We start from the raw sequence: 24,319 nt of genomic DNA, 5'->3' as shown, positions 1-24,319 counted from the left end.
TTCTATTCAGCTTTAAACGTGGAGAAGCCTGTGAGTTCCAGTGGAACCCCACTGCTCTTGAAATCTAATTAAAAGTCACATGGTGAGATTCTTACAGGGCCTTTTGTACTCTACTAATTTTTGTGATTTATGATCTTAATATTCAGTAAGGAAAATGGTAGGAATAGTTCTTCTGCCCTGGGATCTGGGGACTTTTTTCTCATCTATATTATTCAAAAATTTTGCTTATGCTTTTGAACCAGGTTCTTGCTTTCTTAATTTCATGTTAATAAGTTAGTAGCAGCATTCAGAGGATAACTTATACAATCTCTCTAGATGACTGTTGCTGGTTTTATTTACTTATTTATTCATTCAAAAAATTTGAGAATCTACTAGGTGCATTTTGATAGGTTCTGGGGTTATAATGGTGAATAAGATAAACATGGTCCCTGTCTATTTGAAATTTATATTCCAGTGGGTGAGATCAGGAGTAGCAGCCATAAATCATTGGAGTGGACATGCTGTTTCATCCCAGGTGAATCCCAGCTCTAGGGGAGTGCAATAAGCAAGAACACAAATAAATAAACTAAATATTGCAGTTTGTGACACATACTCTGAAAGAAATGAAAAGTCAGTAGAGAGGAGAGGAAGGCCCACATTGTACATGTACAGATATCTGGGCATTTAATTGTGCTATCTCATCTATTAAATTGTAAGTGCTGTTAAAGTAGCAGCCATGACTGTCATTTCCTATGTATCTCTACGTGACACCTGGAAATGGTGCTAAGCAGTTGTCAGGCTTCGAATAAATGTAGTTGTGACCGGCTGACAGGGCATCCTTGGGTGTTCAGTCACCCATTGCCAAATTTCCTTGTTGGTCACAGTCACAATACACTTCTTGGTTGTAACCCTTTTATTGCCTTTCTTTGTCCTCTTTATTTCTTCATGTTTTGCTAGTGTGAGGCTGATAAGGGTCAGAAAGGAAAATGTCAGGGGCAATAGGGTTTAATGAATCAGAGAACAGCTATTTACATAAAAATGCCAACTCCACAATTGTGGCATTGTCAGGAGGAAATGGTTTGGTTTCATCAAGGCTCAGCCTAGAAGGGAAGAAAACTAGTGTGACCACCCAATGCTATATTCAAGAAGAAAGCAGGGGAGCTGTGCTTAGAGACACCAGTTATTGGTGTTCATCCAGCCTGTGTTTTAGTCTCCAAGGCTATTTTTAAAATAATTCAGACCTCTGAGTACTACGGGAGCTCTGATCTACAAAATTTAATTCATGTCTAGAGATGAAGCTCATGCGCAAATAAAGACAGAAGTGAACAGATAGAAACTCAATCATATCGGCTTGCCTGAAACCTCCCACATGGATTTTTCCAGATTCCAGGATGTGATCATAGCTTCCTTGAGGGGTATCACATGTCTCTGGGGGAATAGGGTACTGGGAAACACAACACATTTTTTACTGCTTCTGGAAGTTTTTTACTTCCTGTGAAAAGATCCTAAGAACAGGGATAGAAAGATGGTGAATGACCACACTGATCTTTCTTAAGAATGTTTTCCGCTTTGTGGTGGAAAATCATATTTTTTTGGGAAAACTTCACAGCTGATGCTACTAATGCAATCTTAAGAGTAACCTGTTTGTAGCTTGGTTAGGTCTCGGATTTGATTTTATCCTACTTTAAAGCTAATAAGTTAGCTTTTTAATGCTTCATGTATGTTAGTAGAAGGCATGAAACTCCCAGTCAGAGTCAAAGAACACTATTTCCCACAGCACATGAAGCAGCATGAGCATCAGCATATTTACAGGGGTACCCCCTTCTCCCAAGCTCCAAGAGGATGATGCAAAGAGCCCAGATGCCATGTGCACATGCAGCGACTTATGCAACTGGAGAGAAACACTCAGCTTTGAAATTCACAGCTTCTACAGCAAGCAGTAAGTGGACCTGATCTTTATCCCAGAAGAAGACATGTCCTCATCACTCACGGTTGCTTGCTTACTGTAAATAAAACTGAGAAATGGCCCAGGTAAAGTGGTCAGGGACTTGCATCCTTGGCCAGACATGCAGAAGAAAAAGTGGCTCATAAACGTCTGTCTTCCAGTAGGTTTTATGTGTCAGGTTGAATCCTATGAAATTGCTGCTTTCTTGGGTCAACAAAGTTGAAGTATTGGTGATTTTACACGGTTCAATTTAAGATCAGTGCTAATCAAAGTATTTTAATGCCTCCTCTTTTATTGTTAGCAAGTTTGACTATTCTGCCTTTTCTTTTGCTATTTCTTACCAAACTCTATCACTGCTTTTTTCATAACTATTCCTACAAAGGATCTAGATCTTCTTGACTTACAGGTGAATTTAGAGTTTAAAATGATGCAAAATAATAAGTACAGATGATATACAAGCTTCGAGTTTTAGGTTTTTTTTACAGCACTGTCAAATTGAGTTATATTTTTGTTTTCACTATGTATGACCAAACTCCTATTTCTCTTCCTTATGCAGTTTATCAGTCTCCTGATATGTTATTAAAAATACATTCTTTATATCACCCCAGTATTATTCATATCTTATGTATATAGTTTGAATCCAGTATAAATGTATTATGGCACTAAGAAAAGCCCACTGCCAAAGGCTATAAAATTGCAGTACTAAATACAAAGGAGTTTTTTTAAAAACCTAAAATTAATAATTATTATTTTCTGATGTGTAGTGATTGAAATATTTTATGTGTATTCTTGTGCGAAGATATTACTGGAAAGAGGTCCCAATCCAGAACCCAAGAGAGGGTTTCTGGATCTCACACAAGAAAGAATTTAGGGCAAGTCCATAGAGTATAGTGAAAGCAAGTTTACCAGGAAAGTGAAGGAATGAAAGAATGGCTGCTCCACAGACAGAGCAGCCCCAAAGGGGGCTGGTTGCCCATTTTTATGGTTATTTCTTGATTATATGCTAAACAAGGGGTGAATTATTCATACCTCCCCTTTTTAGACCATATAGGGTAACTTCCTGATGTTGCCATGGCATTTGTAAACTGTCATGGTGCTGGTGAGAGTGTAGCAGTGAGGACCAGAAATCACTCTCGTCACCATCTTGGTTTTGCTGGGTTTTGGCCAGCTTCTTTACTGCAACCTGTTTTATCAGCAAGGTCTTTATGACCTGTATCTTGTGCCGACCCCTGTCTCATCCTGTAATTTAGAATGCCTTAACCGTCTGGGGATGCAGCCCAGTAGGTCTCAACCTTATTTTACCCAGACCCTATTAAAGATGGAGTTGCTTTGGTTCACACACCACTGACAATGCTCATAAGAATCTTGAGTTAGATATTTTTATTTATTTGATGAAGAAACTGAGACAAAGAGAAGTTAAGAAACATGCCCATTCATGGGCACACTGTTTGTTTGTTTTTAGAGACAGGGTCTCACTCTGTTGCCCCAGGCCGGAGTGCAGCAGCACAGTCATAGCCCTCTGCAGCCTCAAACTGTTGGGTTCAAGTGATCCTCTCTCCTCAGCCTCCTGAGTAGCTGCGACTATAGGTGCATACCACCACACCTGGCTAATTTTTTATTTTTTTGTAGAGACAGCTATGCTGCCCAGGCTGGTCTTGAACTCCTGGCCTCAAGCAATCCTCCCACCTTGGCCTCCCAAAGTGCTGGGATTACAGGTGTGAGCCACTGCACCCGGCTGGTAACACTGTTCTTAATGATTGATTAGTTTTATTGAAATGGAATTTTCCAGTTTTAGGATGTCAGAAGTACTCTCTAATGGATACTGCCAGTGCTTTGCCAAAACTCCTTCAGGTAACTTCTGCATCCCTCTCCATCTTTGATGAGTTTTTGCCTTCAGTGGCTCATACTTCTGTGGCTTTTTCCAGTGTCCACTCTTGGGCTACTGCATGTGATTTGCCTGCAGCCACAGAGAGTTAGAAGTGTGTGACAGTGACACCTGTTCAAAGGAAATCCTTAGCCAAATTAAATTTAACAGATTTTAAGTGAGCAAGGAGTGATTCATGAATCAGGCAGACTCCCAAGCTAGAGTAGGCTCAGAGAGACTCTGGCACAGCCACATGGTGGAAGAAGATTTATAGACAGAAAAAGGAAAGGGACATATAGAAAACGGAAGTGAGGTACAGTAACAGTCAGATTGGGTAGAGCTTGGCATTTGCCTTATTTGAACACAGTTTAAACAGTTGGCCCCCTTTGATTGGTCAAAACCCCATGATTGGCACAAGAGTAGGTTACAGTCTGTTTACACCTCCACTTAGATTATTGTTCACTAGGTACAGAGAAACCTTTAGGATGAACTTAAAATATGTAAGAAGGCAGCTTTAGGCTAAATTAGATTTGATTTAAAAAGGACCAGAAACTCCCAGTCTCTGCCTAGAGAGTAACTGATGAATCCAAGGGTATGAAAGCCCAGTTCTCTTGCAGTGGGAAGTGTAATTTCTTCCAAAGATACTGCAGGATAAGGTTAAAGTTACTCTCCAAAGAACTTGCCTTGAGGTTGCATCCTTGCTTGGCTTCCTCCTTTTCTTTGTCTTGCTTCCTCACTCCCTTACCAGTTTCTCTTGGGAGTACCTCCTTAATAAATCACTTATGCATGAATCCTCACATCTGGACCTGTCTCTAGGGAACCCAATGTAATTGTCAAAGTTTTGGAATTATTACCAAAACATCATAACTTTTTAATTTCCTAAAATAACCTTTAATACAAGTATTACTATTATTCAATATTCAGAATATGCCTGGAGATTACAAATGTTATATGAACAGAAATATTTCTCTTTTGAATATTTTATCATTCTAGAACATGAAGAGCCTTATTCCAGATAAGACTTTTATTTCAGGATAACATGCATTTTTAGTTGAACCACTTATTGAAGGCACAGTAAAAAAAATTAGTCTTCATAGACTTGTAAATTTTAAAGTATTTGGTGTTATAAGACTTTATGAGAAAATAATAGCCACTTATTATAGTTTCACACCCTACTGTAATCAAGACTGCATAGTCTTTTCTCAGCTACTCTGAAAAAGAACTTTTATTTCTGTCTCAGGATTTATTCATTTAAAATAATTAAAAAATAAAGCTCCAAAGAGCTTTAATGGTGAGTGTATTAACTCTTATCCTGTCAGCATGTTCCTTTCTTACAGAGCTCTTAATATGTATTTTCTGAGAATTAAAAATATATATACATTTGTGAAAGTCAGCTCTAAAATGATGCTTCCAACCAAAGATGAACAGTGTCCTTTTTATTTACATAGAAGGTACAAAAGCAACCACAAAGACACAAAGGAGGCAAAGAGCAATGTGTCTTCACACTATGAGTTTGAACCCATGAAAACCCAGTTCACTAGATACAGGATCCTGAGAAGGTGAAGTGGAAGGTCAGGCTAGGATCAGGTGGTTGAAGAGCCTGAATGCCAGACCAGAGTCTAAACATTCTCCCTATGGGCTATGGGGAGTACTAGCAGAGGTAGTAAAGGAGTAAAGAGGCAGAGGGAGTAAAAAGTAAGGATTACTCTGGAAGGATGAACTAGGATGAAATAATTAGAGGGAAGAAGTCAGGCAAAACAGTTCAGAAAATATTACACTGGGCATGTAACCACCCAGTGGGTTCACTTTGCCCCGTGCCTAGACAGAGCTCATTTACCAAGACAGGGGAATTGCAATGGAGAAAGAGCTTAATATACATAGAGCCAGCTAAATGGGAGATGTGAGTTTCATTATTACTCAAACCAGCCTCCCTGAAAATTTGGAGGCTAGGGTTTTCCAAGGATAGTTTGGGAGGCAGGGGGGCTAGGATGGGGAAATTCTGATTGGTTGGATATGCAATCATAGGGGTATGGAAAATGGCCCCCATGTGCTGAGTCTGCTTCTGGGTGGGGGCCGCAGAGGAGTCCTAGTCCAGAGGCATCATCAGAAATGCAAAAGCCTGAAAAGACAGCTCAAAGGGCCAGTCTTAAGTTTTACAATAGAATTGTTATTTACAGGATAATTGCGGAAGTTGCACATCTTGGGACCTTCAAAATAATGTCTGGTAATCTAACCAGACCTACATCTTGGCATAAATCAGGCCCCTATTTTCCTCCTAATATGGTGGACTTCCATTAGTTTTACAAAGGTGGTTTAGTTTGGGGAAGAGCTATTATCATTTAAACTACAAACTAAACTTTTCCCAAGTGAGCTTGGCCTATGCTCAGAAATGACCAAGGGCATTTCGGAGGTTAAAGGCAAGATGGAGTTGGTTAGATGAGATCCTCTTCACTGTCATAATTTTCTCATTGTTATGATTTTTGCAAAGGTGGTTTCATACACACATGAATTAAGTAACAACTAAGTTGAGTTGATGGCCACAGAAATTTCCATTCTTTCTCCACAAAGGGACAGAAATCAGAGAGGCTATTCAGAAGGATTCAAGTATTTTAAGATCATGAGAACTTGTCTTCAATCATCTTTGTTTCATCCCTGCCTGAGAAAGCATAATAATGCTGAAAATTGACTTATAGATCCACGGGAGCCAGAAGGGAAGCAGAATGGAAAAATGAGGAGCCATGTGGTTTCAGATAGGAAGTAGGAAATGCAGAATTGTCACGCTGAGGTGTCAGTTGAAATTCAGGGTGAGTTTTCTATCTTATCATCAGGTGTTGAGTCACATGCAACCTTCATTTCAATCTCATATTTCAAACTTCATTCAGTATGGAAACTTGAAAAAGTTTTAAAAAAATTAAAAACTATAATCTCCATCAGTTTTTTTCTTACACATACGCTAATTCACCCTATGACATTTACTTTATAATTAGGTTTGCAAGTCTATCACTTTAAAGGTTGACTATTTTCTCAAAGGCTGTTGCCTCAAAGATTTGTTTTGCAGGAGAATTCTTATTTCAAATAAAAATTTACCTTGAAGGTTAAAATATAAGTCAGATAAAACAGAACTGCTCTGCCTGATTTGAGAAGGCTGGGTAATGGGTCTAAAGATGCTCCCCCTCCCCCAATTTCCCTGCAGCCCTGAAGCACTTACTACTCAAATTGTGACACATGACCAACAGCATTAGTTTTAGATGAGAGCCTGTTAGAAATTCAAATTTTTTTACATCAGTGCTTGCCTTTAACAAAATCCCTAGGTCATTCGATGCTCTTGAAAATTTAGGTAGCACAGCTTTAGAGTACAGACATCACCTGGAAAGCTTGTTAAAACACAGAATCTTGTCCACATCGATAGATCAGTGGTAGAGTATGAGAGTCTGCATGTTTAACAAGCTCCCAGTTGATGCTGATATTGCTGGTCCTCAGACTAACACATACCAAGTGGCAAGAAGCTAGAGCAGAGATTCTCCAATGGTAGTGGGCATCAGAATCATCTGGAGGGCTTGTTAAAACCTGGAATGCTGGGCCCCATCTCCCCATCAGAGTTTCTGATTCAGTAGTCGGGTGGAAGGAGGGAATGTGGAGAATCTGCATATTTAACAAATTCCCAGGCGATGTTGATGCTGTTTCTCTGGGGAACGCACTAGAGCATTCCACTCATAATTAGGAAAAGCTGCCACTAGGTAAGCAGAGGTATCTTGATTTAGTTTTTGAGTAAAAGGAAGTAAAATACAAAAAAGACAAAAGTCTCTGCCCTTAAGGATCTTAGCACCTAGTCCAAAATACAGAAACGTAAACAAACATCTCACAAAATGGTAAGTACTAAAATGAAGACCATGTGCAAGCAACTAACTGAGAAGAGCCACTAACTCAGCCTGAGTGGGGCGGGCGTGGGAGCAGACTAGGGAAGGGTTCACTAGTTGTCTCAGAAACGTGAGAAGAACTTGGAAGTAGTCTGATGGCTTAAATGATCCGCGCTCTGTGCAAGATGCAATCTTTAATTTGAGATCCTGATAATAGCCATGGATATACCAGTTAATTATGCATTTGTAATTAAAAATAATCTCAACATCTTTCATGAGGCAGGATGGGGTAGTTGGGGAGGAGAGTTGAGAATCGGGGGTTTGCAGCAGAAGCAATGGAGAAGGGGCTAACCCTAAACACACCCTCCCTCAGAGTGGAGAAGAAGAGGCTGGAATTCAATCATAGTCAAGAAATACCTGGTCGTCTCTGGCTCTTAACTTCTCAGAAAGTCAAGCATCTGATGTTAGCTCCTGTCCCCAAATGTATTGGTTCATCTAAATAAAAGGTCTGAAGGGAGTTCAAGAATACAAGAATCCAGGGATTCCAAAGATGTTATTAGAGTTTAATGAGTTTCCATATTTTATTTTTGCATCAGACCTTTTTCTGATGGTTTTATTGAAGCAGGTGCTCTCCATGCGGGGGGCATAAATGCAAGCCTTGGCCTTGTTGTACTCCCACCCATCCCCTGCAGCTCTAGTCCTGGATCCTAGCCTCTCTACAACCCTGGAAAAAAGTGTTTCTCTTTTGTAATGGTTCCAATAAAATTCCCAAAGAGGGACTGAATTGGCCTCCTTGAGTCAAGAAGTTGGAATATACTATTGTCCCAGCCAGGTTACATGTCCACTCAAAGACCAGCTTCCCAAACCACATAGATTGAGATAGGAAGTAAAATCAGGCTGCTTATGTTGGAAGATGAGTGAGTAGACACTGGTCAGACAAAAAGCAACAGCTGTTCCCTATCTCAGAAAAAGCACAGGACCTTTCTACAAGTCTCAGAGTTCACCCTAGCAGATTCTGAGTGTCATATTCTCAAAAAGAAAGTAAAACCATTTATTTTTTAACTGTGTGCTGAGCATACATCCAAAATTAGGTTCATGATCCCCCAGACCAAGCCAAAGTCCATTCTACTCACAGTGTCTACTTAATTGTAACAACCATGTCTCTGTGTCCTTACACAAAATCGTCAGGAATCTATTTTCATGAACCATTCCCAGGATTCAGGTAAGCGAGAGACACCGTAGGGAAGTGTTAACAGCAAAACTCTGAAGCCATATTGCCCAGGTAAAGCTCCCCCCAGTGACTTCATGGCTGTGTACCTGGGGCAAGTCACAGAACATGTTTGTGTCTCAACTGCCTCATTGATAAAATGCGATAATAAGCAGACCTGCCTTACACCGCTACTGGGGAGATTAAGTAGGTTAATGTTTGTAAAGTGCTTTGAATGATGTTGGTTTTCCATGACAGAGTGATTTGTCCACCCTAGACCACCTAGTCTAACCACAATGTAAGTGCTCAGTAAATATTAGAAGTTAATACTATTCTTATTACCACAGCCCCAGCTCTCATGGGAAATTCTCAAATACAGGAAGACAACTCAGATGTGATTATCAGTGACCAAATATTTCCAGTATTCCCTGTTTTAGCTCCACTTTCACAGCAGTCTGTTATTCTGGGATCAGTAAAGATGTCTCACAGTGGCATCACTGAAGAGGACTTTGCTCCTCAAGAAAGACACTTGGTATGGAAGTCTGAGGCAGGAGAGTGGAATAGGAATGGATGAATGACTCTTTCCAAAACATCACAGCAGTCCCCTACATCTTGGCTGCTTGCTGGGCCTCTGAACTTACACTTAGACCCAAGCCTCAGTGATGTCACCAGGAAAAGAGGGCTTATCTCCTTCCTCTTGTAAAAACATTCTATTGTCCCTCTCCCTGTCATTGCCTTTTTCCTTGGCTTTCCATAGTCACTTCTGTCTTCCATGAGCTCTCTCTTCTTTTCCCTGTGTAAGGCAGGTTTTTTTTTTTCTTTTTTTTTTTCTTTTTTTTTAACACAGCCAAGAGTCATTTACCTGTCCAGTAAGGAGCAAAGAGCAGGTTGTCAACAGCTCCTTAAATAGCATTTCAGGTTAGGAGAAAAAGGAGATGGAGAGTAGGATCATTGTCTGAGATTACCCTAATAAATCACTTCCAAAAGAGAAGGGGGGAATGTCATAAATCCAGTGGAAGTTACTGGATGGTTGGGGAGTCAGCCCCCTCTTTTGCAATGACTTCTTTTCTAAGTTTTCACTGGCTTCTTGGGGGAGGGTGGCATTTGGATGCCTGGTTATTATCCCACGAGATTATATTGGCTGACACCAGCAATCTTGCTCCAGATTAAGGATCAAAGTTACAGAAGGTAGATTATCTGTCCCCTGGTAGGCAAAGGTTTCTTATATTTTCAGTTATTGTTTGTTTATTGCCTTATTTTGTTTTATTTCAATCTCATTCATCCTCAAAGGTCATTTTAAGACATTGTCCTATCTCCTTAGTTTGTCTTCCTCTGGTTCTTGAAGTTTGGCTTTGCACAATAGCTGTCCCTCTTGAGGTCAGACCTTGATGAGCTAGCCCCTGTGCCCTTTCCAAGAGAGGAATGTCTAAAGTCAGACACAATATTACAATGGGACACGTCTCCCAAATCACTACTTAAAATTGAGTTTGAGTCTCAAAACATTTGACACATGCTAATAGAGACTCTGGGAAGATGAAATGGGACATATACTCTGAAATAGTGAAATAAAATGTAAGCAGTCGGAAATCACAAAGACGACAGGTGGATAAATTTACAATGATGGGAAGAAACCGCATAAAAAGGCTGAGAATACCCAAAATCAGAATGCCTCTCCCTCTACAGGGGATCACAGTTCCTCATCAGCAACAGAACAAGCCCTGATGGAGACCGAGTGCGTTCCATTAACAGAAGTAGGCTTCAGAAGGTGGATGATAAGAAACTTCTGTGAAATAAAAGAACTTGTTCTAACCCAATGCAAAGAAACTAAGAACTTTGAAAAAAGGTTTGACGAAATGCTAATGAGAATAGACAATTTGGAGAGGAATATAGGTGAATTAATGGAGCTGAAAAACACAACACGAGAACTTCGCGAAGTATGCACAAGTTTTAACAGTCGAATTGATCAAGCAGAAGAAAGGATATCAGAGTTCGAAGACCAACTTAATGAAATAAAATGAGAAGTCAAGATTAGAGAAAAAAGCATAAAAAAGAATGAGCAAAGTCTCCAAGAAATATGGGACTATGTGAAAAGACCTAATCTACGTTTGATAGGTGTACCTGAATGTGACGAAGAGAATGAATCCAAGTTGGAAAATACTCTTCAGGAGATTATTCAGGAAAACTTTCCCAACCTAGTAAGACAGGACAATATTCAACTCCAGGTAATACAGAGAACACCACAAAGATATTCCTCAAGAAGACCAACCCCAAGGCATATAATCGTCAGATTCATTAGGGTTGAAATGAAGGAGAAAATACTAAGAGCAGCCAGAGAAAGGTCAGGTTACCCACAAAGGGAAACCTATCAGACTTACAGCAGATCTCTCAGCAGAAACCCTACAAGCCAGAAAAGAATGGGGGCCAATATTCAACATCCTTAAAGAAAAGAACTTTCAACCCAGAATTTCATATCCAGCCAAACTGAGCTTCAAAAGCGAAGGAAAAATAAAATCTTTTGCAAACAAGCAAGTACTTAGAGATTTCACCATCATCAGGCCTGTTTTGCAGAAGCTTCTGAAAGAAGCACTATAAATATAAAGGAGCAACCGGTATCAGCCTTTCCAAAAATATATCCAGCTAGCATCAAATGGCAGTATTAACCTCATATATATTATTAACTGGATAAAAAGCCAAAACCCATCGGCACGCTGTATCCAGACCCATCTCACATGCAACGATACACAAAGACTCAAAACAAAGGGACAGAGGAAGATTTACCAACCAAACGGAGAGCAAACATAAATAAATAAATAAAAAGCAGGAGTTGCAATTCTCACCTCTGATAAAATAGACTTAAAAGCAACAAAGATCAAAAGAGGCAAAGAAGGACATTACATAATGGTAAAAGGATCAATGCAACAAGAAGAGCTAACGATCCTATATATACACGTACCCAATACAGGAGCACCCAGATACATAAGACAAGTTCTTAATGACTTATAAAGAGACTTAGCCTCCCACACAATAATAGTGGGAGACTGTAACATCACATTGTCAATATTAGACAGATCAACGAGATAGAATATTAACAAGGATATCCAGGACTTGAACTCAGACCCGGAACAAGTAAACTTAATAAACATTTCTAGAACTCTCCACTTCAAATACACAAAACATACATTCTTATCAGTACCATATCACAACTATTCCAAAAGTGACTACATAATTGGAAGTAAATCACTCCTCAGTAATTGCATAGCATTTCATAGGTTTAAATGAAATATTGGTCGGCTGCTTGTTATTTTCTTCCCTTATTCCTTCCTGTCTCCATTGTTAAGCACAATTATTGGCATAAAAGAGGTTTTTAATTCCCATTTTTAGACTGCATCCTAGCCTGGGCAATAAAGCAATACTCCCGTTCTCTCTCCCTCTTTCTTTTCCTTTTTCTTCCTCTTTCTCATTCTTTTTTTTTCTTTCTCTCTTTCTTTTTTTTCAAAAAAAATAAATAAATAACAAATAAAATAAAATAAAATGTAAGCAAACATTCTGTAAATGGCAAACATTGGGCAATTGTGAGCTAATTCACAGTTACATCCTCCCTCTTGTGTTCCAATTCTTATTCTTCCATCATTTCTTGTTACAGCTTTCTTCAGCTACTCTCCTTTGACTACATTATTTCAGCTGAATTTTTCAGATAACAATAGTGGCCTTTTGTTAAATCCCTGTGACACAACATAGCAGTTAAGAACTTGGATCTTGAAGACAAGTAGCATTGCTTCAATTCCAACCCTGCCTCTTAGCTATTCTGGGTTCAAGTTCTTTTCCCTTCCTTACATCCACTTTTGGCACTGCTTCATCTTAAGCAGGGTGTATTTCCCCATTCCTTGACTTTGGGCTCACCCATGTGGCTTGCTTTGACTGACTTTGTATGGGTGGAAGTGTCCCCTGTGCTAGTTCTGAGCCTAAGACTTAAGTGGGCCTCATGTGTTCTACTTTGCTGCTTTCATCTCTACAGTCACCATGGGAAGAACGTGCCCCGGTTAGCTCACTGGTCCAAGAACAATGAAAGAACCATGTAATGGAGCCACCCCAGCTGACTCCACCTTAGTGTGGCCAACTTCCTATAAATTCACAGATGTATGACCTAAATAAATGCTTATAGTTAGTTGTATGCCACTAAGAATTTGCAGTTGCTTGTTACACAGCATTATTGCATCAATAGCTAACTGAACCTTCTTTCAATTTCCTAACTTGGAAAGAAAGGATCATAATGTAATAGGGTTTGGGGGGAGAGTAAGTGAGACAATGCATATGGAGTGCAAAGCAAAATGCTTGGACAAGGACCAATCGGTACTTACCTGTTATCACTATCACTGTGTGCCAGGAGTTTATGCTCATTCTCTTAATCTACACGTGCTTCAGCAAAACTTCAAAAGAAAAAAAGTACCATATACATATGAAACTGTCATTTCCATCATTTTCAGATAGGAAAAAAAACAGTTCCCAATGACCTGCTGAAGTGGCCCAGACAGACAAGAAGAGAAGCTGATGGGTGACCACGTTTTCGGAAACTCAAATCAGAAAACATCCATGTGACCTCATGGCCTTTGCCCACAGATTAGAAAGGGAAGACAAAAGCCTTCTTCCAGGAGCTGCTGATTAAGATGAAAACAAGGAGCTGAAGACAAGGGCCTTCGGTTAAAAATCTGGATCCAAAGGTAAAGGATCTTTAACCCTGGAATCAATGCTGAATGTCAGTATTTTACCACTATTTTAATGCAGTTACTGCAATTCATCTCACTTTGTGCCATCTCATATTTTTATTTTTTTAAGTCTACAGTCCCCTGGGAGCGCTGGGGGGCTACAACCATGATACTGTTGGAAAATGTGGTGTCTGAGGCTCCTGCCACAAGGAAAGCTATGTTCCCAAATCACTTTCATTAGGGTTTCTCTCTAGGGGTAAAGACAAAGAGCATGTCCAAACAGGTGCAGCAGAACCCTAATTCAGCTTTGTTTTCCTGGAGCCTGGGCTGAAGCAAGGTGTTATCTGAGCTTTTCAGATGTGTGCCTTTGAAGGTCCAGGATTTTCAAAGGATGAACATTTAAATCTACTTTCAGTATAAGGCCAGGGAACAGAAGAGAAGTGGAAATATCCTTGGCCACTTCTTGTTGGTGCCCAACCCAGGGATCGGTTTATCACAAATATTCCTGTGGCCCCTCCTTTCCCCCCAAATTAACCAGGATGCCCAAAACTTTAACCCAGGCTTGCAAAGAAAGTTAGCTACAAAGGCATTTTTAATTAAGTGCTGTTAGGATCACTTTGGCAGTGGTGATGAGGTTTCACAGACATTATTAGATAATAGAAAAAAATGTGTATACGTTTTTCTGGTAGAAGTATACAGACTCTTAAGTACTTTTCAAGAGTCTGTAACCCCCCTTTCAAAAGGTAAGAACTACTGACTCAGAGGGATACTAGTTGAACTTAAGCAATTCAGGTAATTAATTGAAATCAATTCAGTTAATGAGACTATGTTCTTATTTGCCTGATAATCATATTTTTGTTATTTTAAAGAAAAGTTGTTGATAGAGAAATCTATTATCCCATTCTTTTTCATGATGATGAGCCTGATATCTCCCCAAATGTATTTTTGCTTTTCTAGCCAAAACCTGACAGCTAGACTCCTCTAGTCAGCAGGGTAGGGTGTGCCTCGAAGATACAGTTGTGTGTGCTGGTCTTCATTTGCTGTGGGTCTAGATGGAAACCTATAGGTGCTTTTCTATGTCTTCGGTATTTTCTGAAAATATCTCATTAGTGATCCCAACATGCTGGTACGGTGGGATCTCAAACAATCACCACATAGCAATAGGGCCGAAGAACTCAGGGATTCCTCCACTCTGACCATACATGTGACCTCTGCTCCAAGTCCTTGGCAGAGTCCTTAGCCCATTTATGCCTCAGGTTGCAATTTTTTTAATTTTTGCAATCAGACCTTGGCGATGACCTTGAGCAGTGCAATATAAATAACTTCCATATGCTTAGTGTTCCAATAATCGAACAATAGGCATAATGGTGTAAATAATGTTGGCATTTCTTCCAGAGATCCTGAGGGCAGGATCCTACTGGTGCCAGGCACTCATTTACAGTAAGCAGCATCTGTTACCAGCCTCAGGAGCAGAAGGTGAGAGTAATGATCACAGATCTCTGCACCAGTGGCCTCCCCAACCTAGTTACTTGTTTTTAATTAAGATGACAATGCAACCAGGCATGGTGGCTCATGCCTGTACTCCCAGCACTTTGGGAGGCTGAGGTGGGCAGATCACCTGAGGTCAGGAATTGGAGAACAGCCTGGCCAACATGGTGAAACCCCATCTCTACCAAAAATATAAAAAATTAGCCAGGTGTGGTGGCTTGTGCCTGTAATCCCAGCTACTCAGGAGGCTCAGGCAGTAGAATTGCTTGAACCAGGGAGGCAGAGGTTGCAGTGAGCTGAGATGGCAGCCACTGCACTCCAGCCTTGTGACAGAGTGAGACAACGTCTCACCTAACATGCAATAAGCCGAGATCATGCCACTGCACTCCAGTCTGGGCTACAGAGCAAGATTCCATCTCAAAAAAAAAAGACAATGCAATACCTTTTCGTGCCCTTCAGGAATTGGTGCATTCCACTTTGAAGGGGCAGAAAATGGCTACATGTGCCCAGATCTTGGGTTCTAAAGATAGAAGGCCATGAGCAAGTGCTTTTTTTCTGGTTGATGGCATTGGAGGAAGGATGATAGCAGGCGCCGCACACAGAGGGTTTTCCAGGAGGTGGCAGTGCGCCCTAAGGCTGGATCCTGGCTGTGCCTGCCTTCTGTATCAACTGAAGAATATTGTAATTGAGACATAACATTATAATGCATTCCAGACCACACAGCTACTTGAGTGTCACCTCAAAATGCTTCTTACTAGTTTCAAAGTCACTGTAACCAGGGTAGGGAGCTGGAAGTGAGGTAGAGGGTGGGGGGAGAAGTGAGAGGGAGCTCTTTGAGATGAATCGGGCAACGACACTTAGCATTGCTGTGAGTGGAGTTTCAATACCATCAGACCAGGAGCTACCCTGATGCATATTTACAACTGCTCCCAGGTTCACCTCTGAAGACCAATAAAAGAAACTGAAGGACTCGTATTGTCTGCATTTTAATTCCCAGGTTTACAAGAAATATTTCATCATTCTCATTCACAGGGAAATAAAGCATCTTCCCTTTTGAAATGAAAGGTCTCCTTGTTCAGGGTGAAGAGCAAAGCAAATCAGTCTCTCCCCTGAGAGGTAAGGCTGGCCCCAGATACCAGGTAGTGAGGGGAATGGCCACGTGTGGATGATGGTGATGGGAGGAGCAGGGAGAAAAAAGAAACCTGGCTGTTGACCAGAGCATGCATGTGAAACACACATAACAGATGTATTCACATGGAGTCCATTCACAGGCAGGGCAGATGAACTCTGTAATTCCCAATACCTGACAGTGACATCTCAGGACAGACTAAGCGATGGAGGAATAAGAGGGAGGCTAGGCAGGTGTCTTTCCCCTGCAAGAGGCTGTTAGCTGGGGTGCTGGTTTATGCAGGCAGATTTACAGAAATGAAAGAGCCCAATAAGATCAGAGCAAGAAGTGCTACAATGACCCCTTAGTATTGTCACATCATTTACTAGACACGTTCCTGGCTTGGAAGGCTGACTTCTGTTTACACTGTTCTTATTTGTATTTTTTTGTTTATAGCTCCTTGGTCTTAGCCAGAGACCTCCATATGGATGACAGAAGAGTGAAATCACCCAAGTGGATTGCTTAGGAAATCTGTGCAAATTAAAACGATACTTAAAGAACAAAAGCCCAGCCTTTAAATGCCTTTGAACTCATCCAGAGTCTGTATGTGGTTTCCCTTTAATTTAGAAAACTAGTTGCTTTCTGATTTCCTCAACCCTCTTCCATTGGAACTTTGTTCTATATTCTCTGAAAATCCTTTCTTCTGCAAAACTCAACTCTCTTACCTAATTCTAAGAGTGATCCACGTTGAGAATGCACAGAAGTAGTGTTTCTATGCCTTGCTGATAGCACTCAAAATATGCCTGCTTTTTTGATGGCCAAGTGATGTTTTTAAAGCTAGAAAACAAAGCAGACAAACAAAACATTTACACACAAAAACATTGGTTTTCACTGCTGGGTTGATGTTCTTCCGATGGCCCTTTGCCAAGAGGCCAGGCCTTCCTAGCAGAGACCAGACTGCTTTCTGGGTAAGCAGGGAGAAGTGCCTATTTTGCAGAGGGTGGGAAACCATTCACCAAGTGCAGAACTGGGTTATTTAATGGGGTGATGGTAGCTCAAGAAAGTTCATCAATAATCAAGGGAGGGGGACAGGAAGGGAGATACTGGAGAATTACTGAAGCAGGTGGGCTTTCAGCATGGGGACTCAGCAGAAGGCAGGAGTGGAATGTAGACCCCTCTGGGCAGTGCAATATACAGAATGTTCAGATTCCCACAGAAGAAGAATGTGCAAGAGGTGAGATATAGTACCTTCCCTAGAGGCAATGAAATCTTCAAGATTACCTGTAAACATTATGGTGATGTAAATAAAATAAGCAGATATTGGATAGATCACAGAGAAAATGCATGTTAACTCTCTGCAACCTATATAATAACAGGAATGCCAAACAGAACACACAGCTAGAACTCTAAGACATGCAACAGTCCTAATGAGATACGAACTACCCATTCTGGTGAGAAGAATGCATGGTCTATTCTCAGCTCATTATGATGTTTATGATTCCTGTATTAAATTGTTTTCCAAAGATAACTTTTTGTTTGAGTCCCAATCTAAGGAATCAAGTGTTTGCCTGATACCCAAATATTTAAATCCAAGTATTTCCTATTGACCATCTGGCAGGAATGTTATATCATTAGCCATATTTAAACTCAGGAATATCAGCCAGGAAGACTGTAGAGGTGGTACCAGGATGATACAAATTATTGATCGAAAATGGTGTCATTGTTGTGCAGAAAGGGCACAACCCTAAAAACCACCTCATTCAAAGTCAGTAAGTACAGGACATAATGCTTCTATTCTTCATCACAGAGAAAAGTACACAGTGAAGTTTACAAGGGAAACCCATATCACACAGCTCCAGAACGTGCAGCAAGCCTGCAGCTCTTAAATGTTTAGATATTAAGAAAGAGTTAAACTTCACAAGCCACTGCAAGAAGATTAGAGGGAAAGATATTGAGACATTTTTTACATGATCATATTACTGACCTAGGTTTCTTTGTGGTTCCTGCTGGTGGTAACATTTGCACTGAGTCAGCTGCCAGATATGCAAAAAGCATTTTCTTCTGTTGTTTTTTAAGCTTAAAAGCATAAGATTAGGAGCAACATCTGAAATCATTTGGTCCAAACTTTAATATTTTAGCATGGAACTCTTTGCAAAAAAACAAACAAGAAAACAAAAACATACCTTGATAAAACTTTATACACTTAGGGTTATTTGGTTGTAGGCAAGAGAAATTAATGAGCTAACTAAAGCATAAGAAAATTCACTTGGAAGATACTAATGCTTGCACATGTTTAAAGGGAGGATGTAAGCATGAGACTGAATATACAGGTAATTCTCTCTGTGATAAAGAGAAAGAACATTGTCTCACACACTGACTTTGAATAAGGTACTTTTTAGGGTTGCGCCCTTTCTGCACAACAGTGACACCATTTTCCATGAGTAATTTGTATCACCCTGGCACCACCTCCTCAATCTTCATGGCTGATATTTATGAGTTTAAATACAGCTAATGATATAACATTCCTGCCAGATAGTCAATAGGAACTATCTGGATTCAGATAATTGAGCATCAGACAAATGCTTGATTCCTTAGATTGGGGCTCAAACATAAGCCATATCTTGGAAAATAATTTAATACTGAGCTACGAAGGGGGAATGAATGAACTTTCACCATTTCTTTTGCCATTGTAGTCGCTGGTCTGAGGGTAAAAATCTAAGGGGAGAGAGTCTGATTAAGCTGGGGTCACATGTTTGGCTGTACCTGGATGGCTTCTCATGAAAGCCAATAGCCTGTGTGGCTGGTAGTCAGGACATCTTGAAGCTTTATACAATATGAAGAGTGTAATTCTTCAAATGGAAATTTGGGAGCTGTTAGAAGAGAGAAATGGGTGCTGAGAAACCAAAATTCATCAAAGACACCCACACATACTAACATGCACCCCACACACCAAATAAAACAGATGAACGAAGTTGAGGAGATAAAAGAAGAGGAGACTGAAGCCTCACCCCTTACCTGTTATAAAAGTGTCTGGGACATTTCACAACACAGAATGGAAACCACTAACGTGACTTGTCTTCAGAAGATTTGGTATCATGAGACCTAATTTATTATCCCTCACATTTTCAGGGCATGCATTCCACACTATCTTTCTGCCAACATTTCCTTCAAAAATTCTTAATGATCATAGTTATAATTTAAATATCAACTCAATATTGACATCGAAATTTGATTGTGGAAATCACTAAAGTAGCCTCAAATCTGTATGGCTTTCCATTTCTGGTCTCAAGATTTGATTGTTCTTCAGCTTCTTTGAAGTTAGGTGTGACCAGGTGTTGTCCAAAGAAATGTGAGTGGAAGGGTTGTGCATCACTTCCAGGCAGAAGTGTTAAGAGCCAATGCATAGTTTGAGATGCTTTCTGTCTGCAGCTGCTGTGATCAGGTAAGTACTTGGTGAGATAAAGCCTCCACCAGCCAGGCTCCCTGACAATGGTGGGAAGACTCCCCTGCCAACCCCTGCAGGAAGTATTGGGTTAAGCCATTGAGAGTTAAGGACTGTTTATTTCTGCAATTTAGCAGATCCTTACTGATGTATCTATTTTCTTTTACTCTGACCTCATAGAGGGAGAATATCTTGTTTGTTCTTCCAAAAATATACTTAGAATTATACGTACACTATGCCCATACAGAGATTTTACTGGGCAGAAATTGAGGCTCAGTAAACTAGTAAACTTAGTATACTAATCCTTAATATTTGTATCCTCCAGCCTCCTTCTTATGTGGTTTGGCTGTGTCCCCACCCAAATCTCATCTTGAATTGTAGCTCCCATAATTCCTATGTGTGGTGGGAGAGACCTGGTGAGAGGTAATTGAATCATGGGGGCGGGTCTTTCCCGTGCTGTTCTCATGATAGTGAATAAGTCTCATGAGATCTGATGGTTTTATAAAGGGCAGTTCCCCTGCACATGCTCTTTCCTGCAGCCATGTAAGATGTGACTTTGCTCCTCCTCGCCTTCCACCACGATTGTGAAGCCTCCTCAGCCCCATGGAACTGTGAGTCAATTAATCCTCTTTCCTTTATAAATTGCCCAGTCTCAGGTATATCTTTATTAGCAGCATGAGAACAGACTAATACACCTGCTAAAGCAGGAATTCACTTGGCTATATCGCTACTTTGAAACTAGACAGACATGGGTTTGAATTCAGGCTGTGCCACTTACAAGTAATGAGCTCTTAAGCAAGTGATGTAACCCCTCTAGACCTCAGGTCCCTCATTTGTAAAATACTGCCAGTATTTTTTTCTGCCTTGCCAGATTATTGTGAGGATTTGAGATAGTGTATATAAAGCATGTATCATGGAACCTGGCATATAGCAAGCTAGTATGATGGTTGTTAACCTTCTGTCTCTTCTTGGACACTTCCAGAGGCAGCATAGACTCATCACTTGGTAACAAACCAGTTTCGTCACACAGAACATCTCTAATTGCTAGCAAACTCTTTCTTATTCAGCATAAATCTGCCTTAGCTTCTCTCTATTAGACATTTGGTGTGCTTCTTTTACAATCTTGAACAGCACGGACCAGTCTTATTCTTTCCTCCACATGACAACTTTTCATATATCTGAACACAGCTATCCTGTTCCTTCTAGAGGTCTTCTCTCCTCTCAGAAAAAGTCTCAGTTTCACTTTTCATAAAATTGAATTTCTAGACAACTCATCTAACCTGGGGGCTGTGTTTTAAAATCTCTCTGTAGTATCTAGTAATTAGTAGGTGCTAAACAAATATGCATTCCTTTACTCCTGAGTTCAGATCTCTGAGGCCTTTAATATGGAGCCTAGAGCTGAATGCACTTTTGGTCTAATAAGTGCAGAGCACAGCGGGAGCCACCTTCTCCCACACTCCCTGCTCCCTGCTCTGATCCGATCTGGATACTGTACTTGTAAATGCAGCTTGAGATAGCAAATCCTTTATTTAAAGCCAAGTCATGCCACAACCAGCTCATGGTAAACTAAAATTCTTAGATTTTTAAAAACTAATCACTGTCAAATCAGGGCTCTTCTCTGCTGTTATTGCCAAGCCAATTGATAACCTAATTAAAGAGTCTCTATCTCATTACATATAATATTATTGTTTTGGGGCACTAGGAAAGCCTACCAAATTTTCAGCGTTCTTTTTCTGTCACCTAACATATTAGCTATTCCTCCCAGTTTGAAGTGTCCCCTGAATCTAATCAGTATGCTGCCCTCATCAATAACTGTTTTGACTAGGGCAAAGATAGAGATCACTTTCAGGGTGGTAGAATTCATAAAGTGACATTCCCCTGGGCATGTTACTTTCACTAGTATAGTGGGCACCCGCAGTGTTATCTGCCAACAGCCTTTCTTGGAGAACTGTCTTTTCTCTTTCATATGGCCATAAGAGTAGGCTTCTGGGGTATGTTTGTGCAATGCCACATCTGCCCCAAACCTTTGCTCCTGGCTGCTGTGCCAAACTCCTATTTAGCTCAATGAGAAAGGCACCAGGTTCAAGAGGATAAAGAAGAGACTCAGAACCAGCAAACAAGACATAGGTTTCTATTAGAGGCTTACATACAGTGGAGAGAATCCAGTGGCAGTGGTTGAGCTGGACAGGATATCTGCCTTACCTACAGCCAGTGGTACTGGACAAGATATCTGTATGGCCCACTGGGCAACTGTTTGCAAACAGCATGCAGTTTATATAGCATTTTCACTTAACACCCTCCCCTAAACGACCTCCACTAGCAAACTTCATTTAACCCAAAACTCAGGGCCACAATCCCCATAAAGCCTGTGTTTCCAGTATGGGTCTGGGGCTCAGATGTTTCTTGTAGACAGGGAATGATCTCCAGGTTGGCCAGTCTCTAATTCCCTAGCTTGGAGCACACTTTCAGATGTGCCTGCTATCCAGGGTCATTCTAAGGCCATGATTAACTCACTGCTCTCAGATGCATTTACCCTACACTGGCTAAGATAGATTGGTCCAGGGCTTATTTGACACAGGGGACCAATACAAATTCCTTCTACTGGAACCGAAAAGTGGGACAATGGAGTCCAGTCCAATCTCCCAAGCAGAAGAGAGTGAAATATTCAGAGCTTTATCATGACTGTGTTTTCCTCCACAGGACCTGGCAGGTAGAGAAGAAAACAGTGAAGTAGGTGCAGAGGTGACAGAGAGGAGGAGAATGTGGATGACCTTCTACTGTGGCTGGCCTGGCCTACAGCCCATAGGTCCTCTGTGGCAACCTCTTTTTTTTTTTTTTTTGAGACAGCCTTATTCTGTTGTCTAGGCTGGAGTGCAGTGGCATGATCTTGGCTCACTGCAAACTCCACCTCCTGGGTTCAAGCGATTCTTGTACCTCAGCCTCCCAAGTAACTGGGATTACAGGCATACACAAACACATCCAGCTAATTTTTGTATTTTTAGTAGAGATGGGGTTTCACCATGTTGGCCAGGCTGGTCTTGAACTCCCAACCTCAGGCAATCTGCCTGCCTTGGCCTCCAAGAGTGCTGGGATTATAGGTGTGAGCTACCACACACAGCCTGCACCCTAATTCTTTGAAACACATCATCTTTTTGCATTCAGTCACTTCAGAGGGCTGTCTGTTACTGGGAAACCACAGAGTCCTAATTAATTGAAGGACCTTCCAATTCTTATAATCCACTACTCATCAAACCCACCTTGAACCAAGGCTCTGACCTCTATTCCATTTATTTGTTGGCTTATGTTTTGTTTTTTCTTTCTTTATACCAAGGAGCCTCTGTTTAAAGTTGAGTTCTCTAGAACCAGAGCCTGAGGTAGAGATTCAGGTGATCTGATTTATTGAGGGGGTGCTTTTCAGGAAATGGCTGAACAGGAGTGAAGGGACAAAAAGGAAGGGAAAGGGTTGAGCCAGGAGGTGGTTTCAGGTGAAGTCTAGACTTGGCTTGAGGCCCAGGAGGGAAGACAAATGCACCACAGATCAGCCTCAGCTCGAGGAAAGGGAGCTGGAGTTTTGTGCCTTGTCAGTCAGCAACTGACTAGGGGACAGGGAGGGATGTGGGCAAGGCAGTGCGGTCAGTTACTAGCAACTCCCCAGCAGCCTTCCAGGGGCTGGGGAAGGGCCCTGTAACCTGATGAAAAGAATGAGGGTGGGGTGCCGGTCATGCCTACCACAGCTGTCTTCATTCTAACTATTCCATCATCTTTCTTCTTCCAGCATGCCACTTCAAAGATGGGTTCTCTCAGACCACTCAGGAGAAAATGCACTTGATGGATCCCAGTGATCTTTTTCTACCCATTTCTGTTACATTTATCTTTTTATTATCCTGTAAAATATGTTGAAATTAGAATCAAGAGTAGAAGCTGTTCTATGAAAGGGTCCCATTAGGGCAGGGGTGGGTGGTGGTGCCCATCACGGTTCTGCATATTGTGGTGGATACCTGGGATTTTATTGCCTATGTCCATTTCTCCCTCTTTCATCATGACAACACCCCAGATTTCCTTGGGGAAAAGCCCCACTCCCAATAGGAGTGATCTGACTTTGTTCCAGGGGTGAGCTCTGATTGACAAAAGCTGATCTGCAAAGTCCATCTACCCCTTCCCAGGCCTCACAATGAGCACATAATCTAATTTGAACCAATAAAAGGCAAGAAGACATTGAAGTTTCAGGGGGAAAATGCTTCCTAGCTCTTAGTAAAGACTAAGGAAAAATGCTTTCTCGTCTTCTGATCAGCATGGGAAAGGATGTGATGTTTGGAGCCATACAACCATTTCTGGAACCTCAGACTGGAACCAGCCTGAAGAAAAGATCTGACACCCAAAGTGGATGAAAGCCTCTCAAATCCATGGCGCCCCTGAGAATATGGTGAATCTCCGCCTCAAACCATACCTGAAGCCAAATACCTTGAAGCCATCAGTATGTGAATCAACAAATTCCATTATTTGCTTAAGCTCGTTTCAAATGGGTTTTTGTTTTTTGAAACATAAACTATCCTAAGTGACAGACTGCAGCAAGTGGGAGGAGGAATAGATTACAGTCGGGGAATGTCACCACCCACTTGTTTTTGGCAAACTTTCATGTGTAAACTCTCCTCTTAAGTCTCATAATTTGTTCAGATTTAAAAGCCGGAACAGACGATTCAGCATCCCGGATAACCCTTCATAAAGC

Source organism: Aotus nancymaae, unplaced genomic scaffold, assembly GCF_030222135.1.
Source record: "Aotus nancymaae isolate 86718 unplaced genomic scaffold, 86718_ANA_hifiasm-v0.15.2.pri h1tg000008l, whole genome shotgun sequence".
In the NCBI taxonomy this organism is placed as follows: Eukaryota; Metazoa; Chordata; class Mammalia; order Primates; family Aotidae; genus Aotus; species Aotus nancymaae.
This window is presented reverse-complemented; position numbering follows the sequence as displayed.